The 14,230-nt window shown below is 42.2% G+C and overlaps 1 protein-coding gene across 5 annotated transcripts in view; it reads left to right on the forward strand.

Moving 5' to 3' along the window:
• Positions 1-14,230, forward strand: part of TRAF3 (TNF receptor associated factor 3) — a 112,130-nt gene that overhangs the window by 65,881 nt on the left and 32,019 nt on the right. The gene's annotated exons all lie outside the window — the stretch shown is intronic.

The following is a 14,230-nucleotide window of genomic DNA, read 5'->3' on the forward strand; positions in this document are numbered from 1 at the left end:
TGGCCACTTATTTTTCTCTATTTGATTTATTTTTATTTTTTTAAAAGATTTTATTTATTTATTTGACAGAGAGAGACACAGCGAGAGAGGGAACACAAGCAGGGGGAGTGGGAGAGGGAGAAGCAGGCTTCCCGCGGAGCAGGGAGCCTGATGTGGGACTCAATCCCAGGACCCCGGGATCATGACCTGAGCCGAAGGCAGATGCTTAATGACTGAGCCACCCAGACGCCCCTCTCTATTTGATTTAAAACATTATTACCTCGAGTGTTTCAGTGACTTCTAATATCTTTTCCCCTCTCAACTTTTAAGATTTATTTTATTTTAAAGAGAGAAAGAGAGGGCACACAAGCAGGGGGAGGGGCAGAGGGAGAGAGAGAATCTCAAGCAGACTCCGCGCCAAGTGCAGAGTCAAACACGGCCCTCGATCCCAGGACCCTGAGATCATGGCCTGAGCCAAAATCAAGAGTCAGATGCTTAACTGACTGAGCCACCCAGGCACTCCTCAACTTTTAATTTTTTTATTAAAATACAATGATATGAAATTCTTTGGATCTAAATATGGACAGAATTTTATTACATCAGGTTCAAATGTGCTAGCCATTTTTTTATGTTGTTACTGCCATTATTATTTTTCTCCTTTGGGTTGTTGAAGAGTGGTTTTTATATTATACTACGTTACTTTTTTTTTTTTTACGTTACATTTTTTAATAAGAAAAAATTTATCATTTAAAGTATAGTTCAGGGGCGCCTGGGTGGCTCAGTCGTTAAGCATCTGCCTTTGGCTCAGGTCATGATCCCGGGGTCCTGGGATCGAGCCCCACGTCAGGCTCCCTGCTCAGCGGGAAGCCTGCTTCTCCCTCTCCCACTCCCCTTGCTTATGTTCCCTCTCTCGCTGTGTCTCTCTCTGTCAAAGAAATCAATAAAATCTTCAAAAATAATAAATATAGTTCAATGGTTTTGAGTATATTCACAATATTTTAAAGTATCAGCACTAATTCCAGAATATTTTCATTCATCCCAAAAAGAAACTCTGTAACCACTAAAAGTTCCTGTCCATTATTTTCCCTTTGCCCCAGCGGCTGGTAACCACTAATCTCCCTTCTGACTCTGGATTTGCCTATTCTGAATATTTCATATAAATGAGATCATACAGTATGTGGCCTTTTGTTTCTGACTTCTCTTATTTAGCACAATGTTTTTAGGGTTCATTCACGTTGTAGCACGTCTCAGTATTTCATTCCTTTTTATGGTGAAATAATAGTATATTGTGTGGATAGACCACATTTTGTTTATCTGGTCATCTCTTTCTGGGACCCCTTGGGCTATTAATTCTTTTTGTTTATTATGAATGTTGCTGCTTTGAGCATATGTGTACAAGTCTTTGTGTAAACATGTGTTTTCGATTCTCTGGGGTATATACATAGGAGTAGAATTTCTGGGTCAAATGGTAACTGTTTAACTTTTTGAGGAACTGACAAACTTTGCCACAGTGCCCACACCATGTTGCATTCCCTCCAGCGGTGTATGAAGGTTCCGGTTTCTTTTATGTCCTCACCAACACTTGGAATTTTCCATTTTCTTTCATTATAGCCATCCTAGTGGCTGTGAAGTAATATCTCATGATGGTCAGCTTTTTTTAAACATTAATTTTTTTAATTGACATAAAATTCACACAACATAAACTTAGCCATTTTAAAGTAAACAATTCATGCCATTTAGTACATTCACAGTGTTGTATAACCACAACCTATGTGTGGTTCCAAAACATTTTCATTACCCCAAAAGGAAACACCATACCCATTAAGCAGTTAGTCCTCATTGCTCTTCCCCTCACCCCCTGGCAATGACCAGTCTACTATGTGTCTCTAGGGATTCACCTATTCTGTATATTTCTTATAAATGGATCACACTGTATGTGATCTTTTGTTTCTGATATCTTTCGTTGAACATAACGTTTTCCAGGTTCATCCATGTTGTAGCCTGTACCATTGCTTCATTTCGTTTTATGGCTGAATAATAATCTATTGGAGATCCCACCTTTTGTTCATCCATTCATCTGTTGATGGACATTTTGGTTGTTTCCACCTTATGGGTATTGTGAATAGTGCTGCTGTGAGCATGTGTGTACATATGTTTGAGTACCTGTTTTCAGTTCTTTTCGGTATGTACCTAAGAGTGGAATCACTGGGTCATATGGGAATTCTATGTTTAACTGTTTGAGGAACCACCAGGTTGTTTTCCACAGCAGCGGAACCATCTTATGTTTCCACCAGCAGTGTATGAAGGTTCCAATTTCTCCACATCCTCATCAATGCTAGTTATTTTACCTTTTTAGAAGAATTACAGCCATCCTGGTTGGTATGAAGTGGTAACTCATCGTGGTTCTTACTTATATTTCCCTAGTGACTAATGATGTTGAACATCTTTTCGTGTGCTTGTGGGCATTTCTGTATCTTCCTTGGAGAAATGTTTATTCATATATTTTGCCCATTTTTAAATTGGGTTGTTTGTCTTTTTGTTGTTGAGTTGTAAGGGCTCTTTATGTATTTAGGATAGTAGACCCTTATCAGATATGTGGTTAGCAGGTATTTTCTCCCATTTTGTGTCTTTTCACATTCTTTTTTTTTTTTTTTTTTTTTAATTTTTTTTTTTTTTTTTTTTGATTGGGGGGGGACCTGTAGTTGGTGGGGGGGGGGGGGGGGGGGGCAGAGGGGGAAGCAGACTCCCCGCTGAGCAGGGAGCCTGATGCCTGCTTGATCCCGGGACCCAGAGACCATGACCTGAGCCAAAGGCAGCCGCTTAACCTATTGAGCCACCCAGGCGCCCCGTCTTTTCATATTCTTGGTAACACCCTTCTATGTACAGAGGTTTTCAAATTTGGTGAAGTCCAGTTTATCTATTTTTTGTTTTGTTGCTTGTGCTTTTGGTGTCATATCTAAGAATTCTTTGCCAAATCCAAGGTTATGAATATTTGCCCCAGTGTTTTCTTCTAGAGTTTTTTGTGTTATCTCTTACATTTTAGTTGGTAATCTCATTTGATCCTAGTTTGTATATATAGAGTGATGTAAGGGTCCAGGTTCATCCTTCGTCCTGTGGTTACCCAGTTGTCCCAGAGACTTTTTTTTTTTTCCACCACTAAATGGTCTTGGTATCCTTATCAAAAATCATTTAGCCATAGCTATATGGGTTTATTTCTGGACTCTCAGTTGTATTTCATTGGTTTGTATGTCTGTCCTTATGCCGGTATTACACTGTTAAGATTACTGTAGTTTTGTAGTAGGTTTTGAAGTAGTAAGTTTGAGAAGTGTGAGTCTTCCAACTTCATTTTTGTTTTTCAATGTTGTCTTGGCTCTTTGCAGTCCCTTGCAATTCCATATGAATTTGAGGCTCAGATTTTTCGTTTCTGTCGAAGAAAGGCCATTAGAGCTTTGATAGGGATTGCATTGCATCTGTAGATCACTTTGGGTGTAGAGTATTAGGGTTCTCCAGAGAAACAGAACCCATGTGTGTGTGCACACGTGTGCATGCACACGCTTGTTTAGAAAGATATATTTATTATAAGGAATTGGCTCTCACTGTTAAGGAGGCAAGCAAGCCCCAAGATCTGCAGGGTAAGTTGGCAAGCGGGAGAACCAGGAGAGTCAATGGCCTAGTTCCAGCCTGAATCTGAACACCTGAGGCAGTAAGAGCCAATGGTGTAGTTCCTGTCTAAAGGCCAGCAGGCTCAAAATCCAGAAGAGCTGGTATTTCAGTTCAAATCCAAAGGTAAGAAAAAAGCCGATGTCTCAGTTTGAAGGCAGATAGAAAGAATCCTCCTTACTTGGAGGTGAGTCAGCCTTTTTGTTCTATTCAGGCCTTTGATTGGATGATGCCCATCCATATTGGGGAGGACAGTGTGCTTTACTCAGTTTACCAATTTTAATGTTAATCTCATCCAGCACTCTTACAGAAACACCTAGAAATAGTGTTTGACCAAATATCTAGGCACCCTATGGTCCATTCACGTTAACACATAAATTAACCAACAAGTAGTATTGCCGTTACAACAATATTTACTCTGCTAATCCATGTACATAGACTTGTTTTGGAGCTAACACATGTCTTGCTGCTTAATTGTGTCTTCTTTAATCTCAGCAGTTGTTTTGTAGTTTTAAGTGAACAAATCTTTTACCTCCTTGGTTAAATTTATTCCTAGGTATTTTATTCTTTTGAATGCTATTGTAAATGGAATTGCTTTTTTAATATACTTTTTAGATTGTTTATTACTGTTGTGTAGAAACACAACTGATGTTCCTGTCTTAATCCTGTACCCTGCAACTTTGATGAATTTCTTTATTAGCTCTAGTTGTTTTTCTTGTGAATTCTTTGGGATTTTCTATATGTAGGACCGTGTCATCTGTAAATAGAAATAATTTTGCTTCCTTCTTTCTTATTTGGATGCTTTTTACTTCTTTTTCTTGCTCTGGCTAGAGCTTCCAGTATAATGTTGAATAGCAGTGGTGAAAACATACATCCTTCCCTTTCTAGCTGATCTTAGGGTGAGAGCTCTCAGTCTTTTGCCATGAAGTGTGAGTTTTTCATAGATATCCTTTATCTTGTTGAGGTAGTTCCCTTTTATTCCTAGTTCTCTGAGGGTCTTTATAATGAAAGGGTGTTAGATTTTGTCAGCTATTTTTTTTCTACATCAATTGAGATTATTGTGTGGTTTTTTTTCTCCCTTGTTCTAGTAATGTGGTACATTACATTGATTGATTTTCTTACACTGAACCACTCTTGCCTTCCTGGGATAAATCCCACTAGATCATGGTATATAATACCTTTAATATGCTGTTGGATTCAGTTTTCTATTTTTTTTGTTGAGAGTCTCCTTCATTTTTGAAGAATAGTTTTTGCTAGATACAGGATTCTTAGTTAATTTTTTTCATTCAGTCCTTTGAACATGTCGTCCATTGTCTTCTGTCCTCCCTGACTTCTGAGGAGATGTCAGCTGTTACTCTTTTTTTTTTTAAGATTTTATTTATTTGACAGAGAGAGACAGAGCGAGAGAGGGAACACAAGCAGGGGGAGTGGGAGAGGGAGAAGCAGGCTTCCCGCCGAGCAGGGAGCCTTACGTGGGCGTCAATCCCAGGACCCTGGGATCATGACCTGAGCTGAAGGCAGACGCTTAACGACTGAGCCACCCAGGTGCCCAGCTGTTACTCTTATTAAGGAAATCCTTGTATGTGTGGAATAGCTTCTCTCTTGCTGCTTTCAGAATTTTCTCTTTGTTTTTCCACAGTTTGATTATAATGTATATTAGTGTGGATTTCTTTGAGTTTAGCCTATATGGTGTTGAGCTTCTTGGATGTGCAGATTAATATTTTTCATCAACTATGGGAAGTATTTGTCCACTATTTCTTCAGATATTCTTTCCAACCCTTTCTCTCCCTCCTGTCCTTTCTGGAACTCCCCTAATATATATGTTGGTGTGATGATGATGCCCCACAGGTCTTTGAGGCTCTGTTCATTTTTCTTTGTTGTATTTTCCCTTCTGTAACTTATACTGGATAAATTCAGTTGACTCATCTTTAGGTTCTCCAATTCTTTCTTCTGCCTGCTAAGTTCTGCTGTTTAGCCCCTATTGTGAGTATTTCATTTCAGTTATTGTGCTTTCCAACTCCAGAGTTTCTATTTTGTACCTTTAAAAAATTTCTCTTTATTGATACTCTGTTTTGTGAGCCTTTGTTCTGATGGTTCCTTTTAGTCTTTGGACATGGCTTCCTTTATCTTTTTGAATACATGTAAAATAGCTGATTTAAAGTGTTTATAAGTCCAGTGTCTGGGTTTCCTCCTGGACAGTTTCTATTTTTTGCTTTTTCCCCTGTGTATGGGGCCATACTTCCATGTTTCTTTGCATGCTTTGTAGTTTTTTTTTTTAATTGGACATTTTTAATATTATAATGTGGCAAATCTGGAAATGAGATTCTCCCTTCTCCCCAGGATTTGTTGTTATAACTGTTGTTTGTGTAATGAATTCTTGAGCTAAGTTTGTAAAGTTTATATTCTTTATCTTGTGGTCACTGAAGTCCCTGTTCGATTAGCGTAGTAGTAAGCTAGTGATTGGACACAGATTTCCTTAAGTGCCTACAACCAAAATGATCTCCCAGTCTTTTCAGGTAGAGTCTTTATGAGTGTTGGAGTATGCTTTCAACACTCAGCTGGGCAGTCAACAACTCTTACTTACCATTCACTTTCTCTGTGCAGAACCTGAAGGTCAGCCAGAGGCTTAAGGTCTTCTCAGGTCTTTCCTGAGCATGCACACAGCCCTGGGCATTTGTGTGGCCTTCTAGATTCCCAGAAACACATTGGAGCTTGTCAGAGCCCTTTTCCCCCAGCTTTTCTTCTCAACATTTTGGTTAATCTATTATTTCCCTCAGTTGTACTGATTGCTCCAGGCAATGGTGACTAATAAATTTGCCCCTAAATGTTTTCAGTAACCACCCCCCCGCCACCATCACCAGTAGCCACCTCAGCATTGGGAGAATTCTGAGTCTATTAAGGTAAAGCTAAGTGCTTTGAGTTGGTCAAAACAAACCACCGAAATTCTTTGCAAATGAGGTCTGTTCTTCTCCACTACCCCTCCACCTCCTGCCAAATACCTGTCCCAGGATCACAGACTGTTATCCTCCAGGCCACTATCCTGGCACATGGGTTCAGGATTGGGTAAAATGCCACTGAGCTCACTGTTCTTACCAAGATTCAGCTGGTTTCTCATGATTAAGTGTGCCTCTGATTGCTGCAAGCTTTTAGTTAGTTTCCAAGGTCCCAAAGAAGTTGTATCTGATGGATTTTGCCAGGATTTTTTTCCTGCTTTTATTGAAGGATAGACTTTTGGAGTTTCTTACTCAGCCATTTTCACTGATACCACTCATTAGTCTGTTGTGACTAATTGTGACTAACTTTGAGTTTGCCTAATTTAAGTAACCGCACCTGATTTCAGAAAGGATTTAAGATGGCTTAGGGAGGTGAACAAGATAAAAGATAAATTATTTTTCGTATTTGTTTTGTGCCTGTTGGTTAGAGGCCATTCTGGTCAAAACTGTGCCCTCCGGGGGCGCCTGGGTGGCTCAGTTGGTTAAGCGACTGCCTTCGGCTCAGGTCATGATCCTGGAGTCCCTGGATCGAGTCCCGCATCGGGCTCCCTGCTCGGCAGGGAGTCTGCTTCTCCCTCTGACCCTCCCCCTCTCATGTGCTTGCTCTCTCTCATTCTCTCTCTCTCAAATAAATAAATAAAAAAGGGCGCCTGGGTGGCTCAGTTGGTTAAGCGACTGCCTTCAGCTCAGGTCATGATCCTGGAGTCCCGGGATCGAGTCCCACATCGGGCTCCCTGCTCAGCAGGAAGTCTGCTTCTCCCTCTGACGCTCCCCCCTCTCATGCTCTCTCTGTCTCTATCTCATTCCTCTCTCAAATAAATAAATAAAATCTTTAAATAAATAAATAAATAAATAAATAAATAATCTTTAAAAAAAAAAAAAACAAAACAAAAAACTGTGCCCTCCCATGTTGCTACTGAAAACTTGGTCCTGCAGATTGAAGTTTTGCTTCCTTTGGTGATCTTGAGGTTTCTATCCTCCCTCTTACATAGATTGAAGGGAACCTGAAGCAGATTCACCTCCGTGGTTTCTCCATCTGCATGACTTTGTAGATGGTCTCAAGGTGATCACCACATTACTGTCCAACTTTAGGAAAGCTCATGATTGTCAGCCTCTGAGTTGATTATGAAAAATTTGCCTCCAGTGGTGGTTTTTCCAAATCCAAACTTCCTTTTCCTTGGGACAGAATAGGTGGGTATTTGTCTTATTTTAAGACTTAAAGACATCGTTCCTATTATCCTAGTTGTTTTAGGAAGTGATTAGATGATTCTCGCACTTGAAATCAGAACTGACTTTTCATAGTGACAGTTGATGGCTGGTAGAATCTGGGATGATCAGTACACCTGAGAGTATTCATCTGTGCACCTGTCCTGGCACCTGCTGAGGTGCCTAGCTCCTCTTTTCCCTGGGTCAGCTAAGGCCCACATCTGCCATCTCACTGATGCAGAAGGTCATGGGCCTACCCCCGGGGTCCGTTCAGGGTTCATGTCATTTCTGACTTGAACAGCTCTTATGTAGGAAGAATGTTTTCCTTGAGCAGTGTGAGTCTATTTGACATAGTGGCTTATTTGCTAGTTTTATTTGAACATAATATTCTTCTTTTGAAAACGATTTTGTAATAGAGTTGGAGCTGCTTTCTATTTTAGTTTCATATTTGCTTGTTGTCCCTTTTTCATCAGCACCACCTGTAAGATAATCTGAATATTTTTAAAAGGCCAAGATCTGGATAAATTTGACTACATTAAAATTAAGAACTTCTCTTCATTAAAAGACATAAATAAAGTTAAAGCCATCCACAGACTGGGGGAAGACATATTACAGGTGTAGGTTTAACAGAATATGTAGGTCACCCCCACAAATCATTATTGTAAAAGATAATAGCCCAATTAAAACATGGCAGAGAGACACAGTCGGGCATTTCACGGAAGGAAAAGCATAAGTGGCCCATGAGCCCATGAATGTATGAAAAGATGCTAAACCTTTTTAATCACCAGAGTAAGAAAACAGAAACCATTGTACTTGCTAGGTTGGCAGAACCTAAGATGTCCGATTCCCAGTGTTGGTGAGGATGTGGATTAAGAGAAACATTCATGCTGCTTTGCTCTGGAGAGCAGGTTGGCCCTAGCTTGTAAATTGGCTGTGCGTACAACCCGCAGATCAGCAGTTCCTCTGGACTCTAGATGCAGAGTCCCTGGCAGGGATTGGCAGACGTTTTCTGTAAAAGGCAAGATGGTAAATAATTCTAGGCTTTGTGGACCACATACAGTCTTGTCATATAGTTGCCATTGTTTCATTTGTTTGTTCAACCCTTTAAAAATCTAAAATGCATTCTTGGCTCAAGGAAATAGGCAATAGGTAACCATAACCTAACAAAAATCGGCTACTGGCTAGATTTGACCCACACACTTCAGTTTGCTAAACCCTGATCCCCTGATCTAGAGTACAGACCCTAGAGAAACTTACACAAGGGCCCCAGAACAGATGTGCCAGAATGTTCAGAGCACACTTTTCATGATAGCAAGGACTGGCAGCTGTGATCAGAAAATGGCTAGGTCACTTGTGGAATATTACGCAGCAGTGAGAATGCATGAAGTAGAACTACTGCACACAGCAAACGCGGGTGAAAACTTACAGTGCTGATGGCAGAGGGCTACATATGGTGTGACAGCATTCTGTGAAATTAAAAACAGGCGAAAGTATATTTTTTAAGAAGAAAAATATATATGTTAGAATTACAGATGCAAAGTTCAGGCTGATACTTGCTTCTGGAGAGAGGCAGGACGACAGCTGAGGAAGAAGCACACGGGTAGGTGGTGACCGTTAAGCACGTGGTGGATTCTGGGGCTCTTTTTTTGTTGTATTCTTGCCTTTCCTGTGTATTGTACATAATCTTTATTTTGTTTTATTTTTTAAGTAGGCTCTACCCCCAACTTGAGGCTTGAACTCACAACTCTGAGATTAAGAGTCGCATGCACTACTGACTGAGCCAGCCAGGTGCCCCCTGCACATAATCACCTTTTTTATGTGTCAGGTATCACCTAATGCATTTTTTTGAAGGAAGGGAGGATACCAGACAGGGAGGTCTTAGAACCCACCCAGCTGTCCTCCCTGAAACAGTACTTTGTTTGCCAGAGCTATGCTGAGTGGCTCACCTGGGAGGGAAAGACAGGGCTATAAGCCGCTCTTGGGTGGTGACCACCAGTACAGCCCTTGAAGAGCTGTAAAGAGAACACCCAGGAGGAGGGCCTTCTTTGTTCAAAAACAATAGTGAGGTTGCTGGCACTGAGTGCGTGCTGTTCCTTCCCCATTGAAAAGACCTTGGCACTCGTGTCAGAAATCAGTTGACCATAAACATGAGGGTTTATTTCTGGACTCTCAGTTCTCTTTCATCGATCTGTACGTCTAACGCCAGCACCACAGTGTCCTGAATAATTTGTAGTAAGTTTTAGAGCAAGGAAGTGTGAGTCTTCCAGCTCTGTTCTTTGTTGAGATTGTTTTGTCTATTCTGGGTCCCCTGAATTTCCATCTGACTTTTAGGTTCTACTTATTAACTTCTGCAAAAAGAACCAGCAAGGACTGTAATAGGGGTTGAGACGCATCTGATCAGTCTGAGTAGTGTGGCCACCTCATCAGGTGTCGAGTCTTCCAACCCATGAACATGGGATGGCTTCCAGTTTATTTACAATTTGATGTCTTTCAACAGTGTTTTGTAATGTACAGTATACATATGTTGCCCTCCTTTGGTTATGTGTATTCCTGGATATTTTATTCTTTTTGATGCTATTACAAATGGATTGTTTTCTTAATTTCATTTTTGGATCGCTCATTGCTAGTGTATAGAAATACAATTGATTTTTATGGATTGATCTCTTATTCTGCAACTTTGTTGAATAAGTTTATTAGTTCAACTCATTTTTAGTTGATTCTTTTGTGAGTTGTATATGCAGGATGATGTCATCTGAAAACAAATAGTTTTACTTCTTCCTTTCCAATCTGGATGCCTTTTATTTCTTTTTCTTGTCCTATTGCTGAGAAGGGGCTTTTAAAACAAGACTTGGGGCTAAGTAAGATGAGGAAACAGCCCAATCCTTGTCAGACCTCCTGACCACTGCTGGCGGGAGGACGTGTCTTCTCTGTATGCAATGCTGCAGAGTCTGCAGATGGACTCAGCGTAAAATATTACAGTGACGCCTGATGGTGCTGGGACACTTAGGGGTAGTATCTGCTTTTCAGGTGAAGAGAAGTGAGGCCCTGAGGATCAGTGCTGTGCCCAAGGATCCACCTCAGGGAAGGACACTGGGGCAGCCTTATCACCCAGGCCACTAAGTGCCAGCTGTCCTGCCTGGCTGGTTCCTCCCCCGGAACCCCTAACACCAGGTTCCCCTCCACGACCGCCTAACAGTGCTGTGTCTGCTGCTGCTCCTTCTTGTCCTTCTGTGTTAGAATTGAAATGATTCCACCAGTCCCAACTCACAAAGCCCCGATCTCCCCAGAACCAATGTGATATCTTTCTCTTTTGAAGATCTGCAGCCCTTTATAACTCCCGTTCTTACATCCTCTGCTTGTTGATCCTGGAGTGCTCATCTCCTCTCCTCATGACTCCCTCAAAGCTCTCTAAGGATGGGGACAGTCTCCTCCATCCCTGTGTCCCTGACATGTGAGGTACAGAGCTGTGTATGTTGTAGGTGCCCAGTTGTATTTGTTGAAATAAAATGTGTTTGGTTTGGCAAACCTTTGCAGAGTCACTCTCATGGAGAAAGGTGCTCCTGCCCATGTAGAAGGGTGGTGGGCATGCCCCCCACCCCGGCATTCCCAGGCTTAGGGCCATGATGTTTGCACGACGGTGTAGCCAGCAACACTCTTCAGGAAACACCGTCGAGGCCGAAATAAAGTGGGAAGTGCAGTGAAATGGGGTGTTGTCCTCTAAAATAATATTTGTTTAATAGTTTAGTAAATATTGGAGAAATATGTAATTTACAACCTTTTAGAAGTGTTCGGCAGTGATTACAGTACTGTAAAATGCACATCACCTTTGACCCAGCAGTTCTGTTGCTGTATGGTTGCCTAAATGTGTGAAGATAGATGTTCAGGAATGTTCACTGCAGATGGTCATAACAGCAAAACATCGGGGCGCCTGGGTGGCTCAGTCAGTTAAGCGTCATGATCTTAGTGTTGTGAGATGGAGCCCTACGGGCTCCAGTGGGGAGTCTGCTTGGGATTCTCCCTCTCCCTCTGCCCCTCTCCCTCCCCGCCCCCCCATTCGTGCTTGCGTGCTCTCGCGCACTCTCTCTCTCTAAAAAAAGTAAAATCTTTTTTAAAAAAAATAGCAAAACTTCAGAACCAGCCTAAGTCTCTTAATGGAACTGGTTATATAAATTATGGTAAACCATCCAGTAGAGTGCTATATGCAGCCCTTCAGAATAATAAAGTAGATCTGTATATGCTGATACAGAAAATGGCCAGAATACAGCATTGGTTTAAAAGGAAGCTGTTGATTAATTTGCATGTGCGACACAGTTTGTGTGGAGGGAGAAAGAAGACACGTTTTCTTTACATGCATTTGCCATTTCTGGATGTCTCTATGCTCTCACAGAACGCCAGAAGAGAGCATCTGCCTCTGGGTATCTGCAGTCGGGGGATCTGGTCCTTATCCTTTGCACTTTACACCCCCATATTTTAGTTGTTTGTTGTCTTCTCTGAGGGCACGTACTATTATGAATGAAAGTCTGCCTGTGCTCCCGCAGATGTCCGTCACGGACCCCAGCATTGGGCAGACACAGATTCAGTGTTAGAGTCTCATACTTTAGAGCATATGCCGCTATATATAAATGTCACAAATTAACCAAACCCAAATGTGGAGCCATTTTGAACAGTTATTTTGTAATATTTTTTGTTTAGATTTTAAATTGAAATATAATTCTCGTACTATAGAATTCACCGCTTTAAAATGTCTGGTTCAGCAGTGGGTTGTAGTGTATTCACAGAGCTATGCACCCATCCCCATTATCCAGTTCCCGACCACCTCCATCACCTCAGCAGGAAACCCCGCATGCATTAGTACACACGCTCCCCATCCCCCAGCCCTGGCAACCATGAATCTGCTTTCTGTCTCTATGGATCTGCCTGTTCTGGACATTTCATGTTTAGACCATTTTCTTATGCTTCTTTTTCCTCCCTTGTGGATATGAGGTAGAGGAGGTCTGGTGTTTCTCTGGTTCCTGCAGCCCAAGCACTGTAGGGCGTCTTTCCCTCCTTCCCCAAAGGCTCATCCTCCAGCCTGCAGCCTAGGTCGGGAATGGGCCATGCGTGGGACGAAATGCAGGGATGCTGGGTAGGATTGCCAGAGGCCCCCAGTGGCCCGTTGCAGAGATGCCCACGTGGGCACCCTGCATTACAGGTGAGCCCTGACAGACCTGCTGGCCATGGGCCGTCCTCTGCCCTTTAGGACGGGGCTGCTGTGATGTCTTCTTTGATGTGCCTGGCATACCTTTTGCATCTGTTCACTTATCTTAAGTAGTGTACAAAAACAGAAGATCCCACACTGTATTCTTTCCTTGTTCATACAGAGTATGCCATGTTGTAGGTAAATGAACATTTATCATTTATCATTAGTTTGATCCAAAGCTAATTGTCTCTCAGGTTTGAAATAGGAATTACCTTTAAAGAAGCAAATATTTCTCTCTTTTTTTGAAGATTTTATTTATTTGAGAGAGGGAGCACGAATGGTGGGGAGGGGCAGAGGGAGAAGCAGACTCCCGGCTGAGTGGGGAGCCCGACATGGGGTTTGATCCTGGGACTCCGGGATTATGACCTGAGCTGAAGGCAGACCCTTAACTGACCAAGCCACCCAGGCGCCCTGAGAATCAAGTATTTCTCCGTAAAAACTGTTTATTGAACACATAGCTTCCTACATACCATGGGCTAGGATACTAAACCAAAGTCATAAGTAGCTTATAATCTAAGAAGGAGTTTTCAAGGCTGGAAGCTCCAAGATCAGATCTAAAAGCTGAAGAGTTTTCTTTTCCTGGAAGAGTCGATTGTCATAGAAACACAGCTTGGTACTAGTGGCACAGACCTCACCTTTCCCTCTGTTAGCTCAGCTGTGTACTGGGTACCTTCTGCCCATCAGGCACTATGGTTTGTGAACAAAACTCGTGTCTCCAGGGAGCTTACGTTCTGCCTGAGGAGAGAGACAATTCACAAGAAGCACGCAGAGTTAGAGGGTGGGAAGTGCCATGGAAAAAGCACAGCAGGGCAAAGGGGGTCGGGTGAGTGGGTTGGGTGAGTGGGGTTGGCCCGGGTGAGCCTCCTTGAGAAGGTGGGGAGGTGCATTCCGGGGGGTGGGGGAACCCAGAGCATCTGCAGAAGCAAGGGCCCGACATGGAGAGTGGGAGAGGGTCACACATTGCCAGAGCTGACATGGCCACTTGGCAGCAGATCGGCTCCTGGTCACCCGTTTTCTCTGACGGGCAAAGTAAGCACCAGGCACCTTCCCGCTTAGCATCTTAATGAAAAGAATTCTGGTCAACAAATTGGTGAGCAAAGGGCTGCTGGCCTTTTGAGGTCATTTTGAAAGCTTTTTTTGTTTTCATAAATGG

Source organism: Phoca vitulina, unplaced genomic scaffold (assembly GCF_004348235.1).
Source record: "Phoca vitulina isolate PV1807 unplaced genomic scaffold, GSC_HSeal_1.0 scaffold7, whole genome shotgun sequence".
Classification (NCBI taxonomy): domain Eukaryota; kingdom Metazoa; phylum Chordata; class Mammalia; order Carnivora; family Phocidae; genus Phoca; species Phoca vitulina.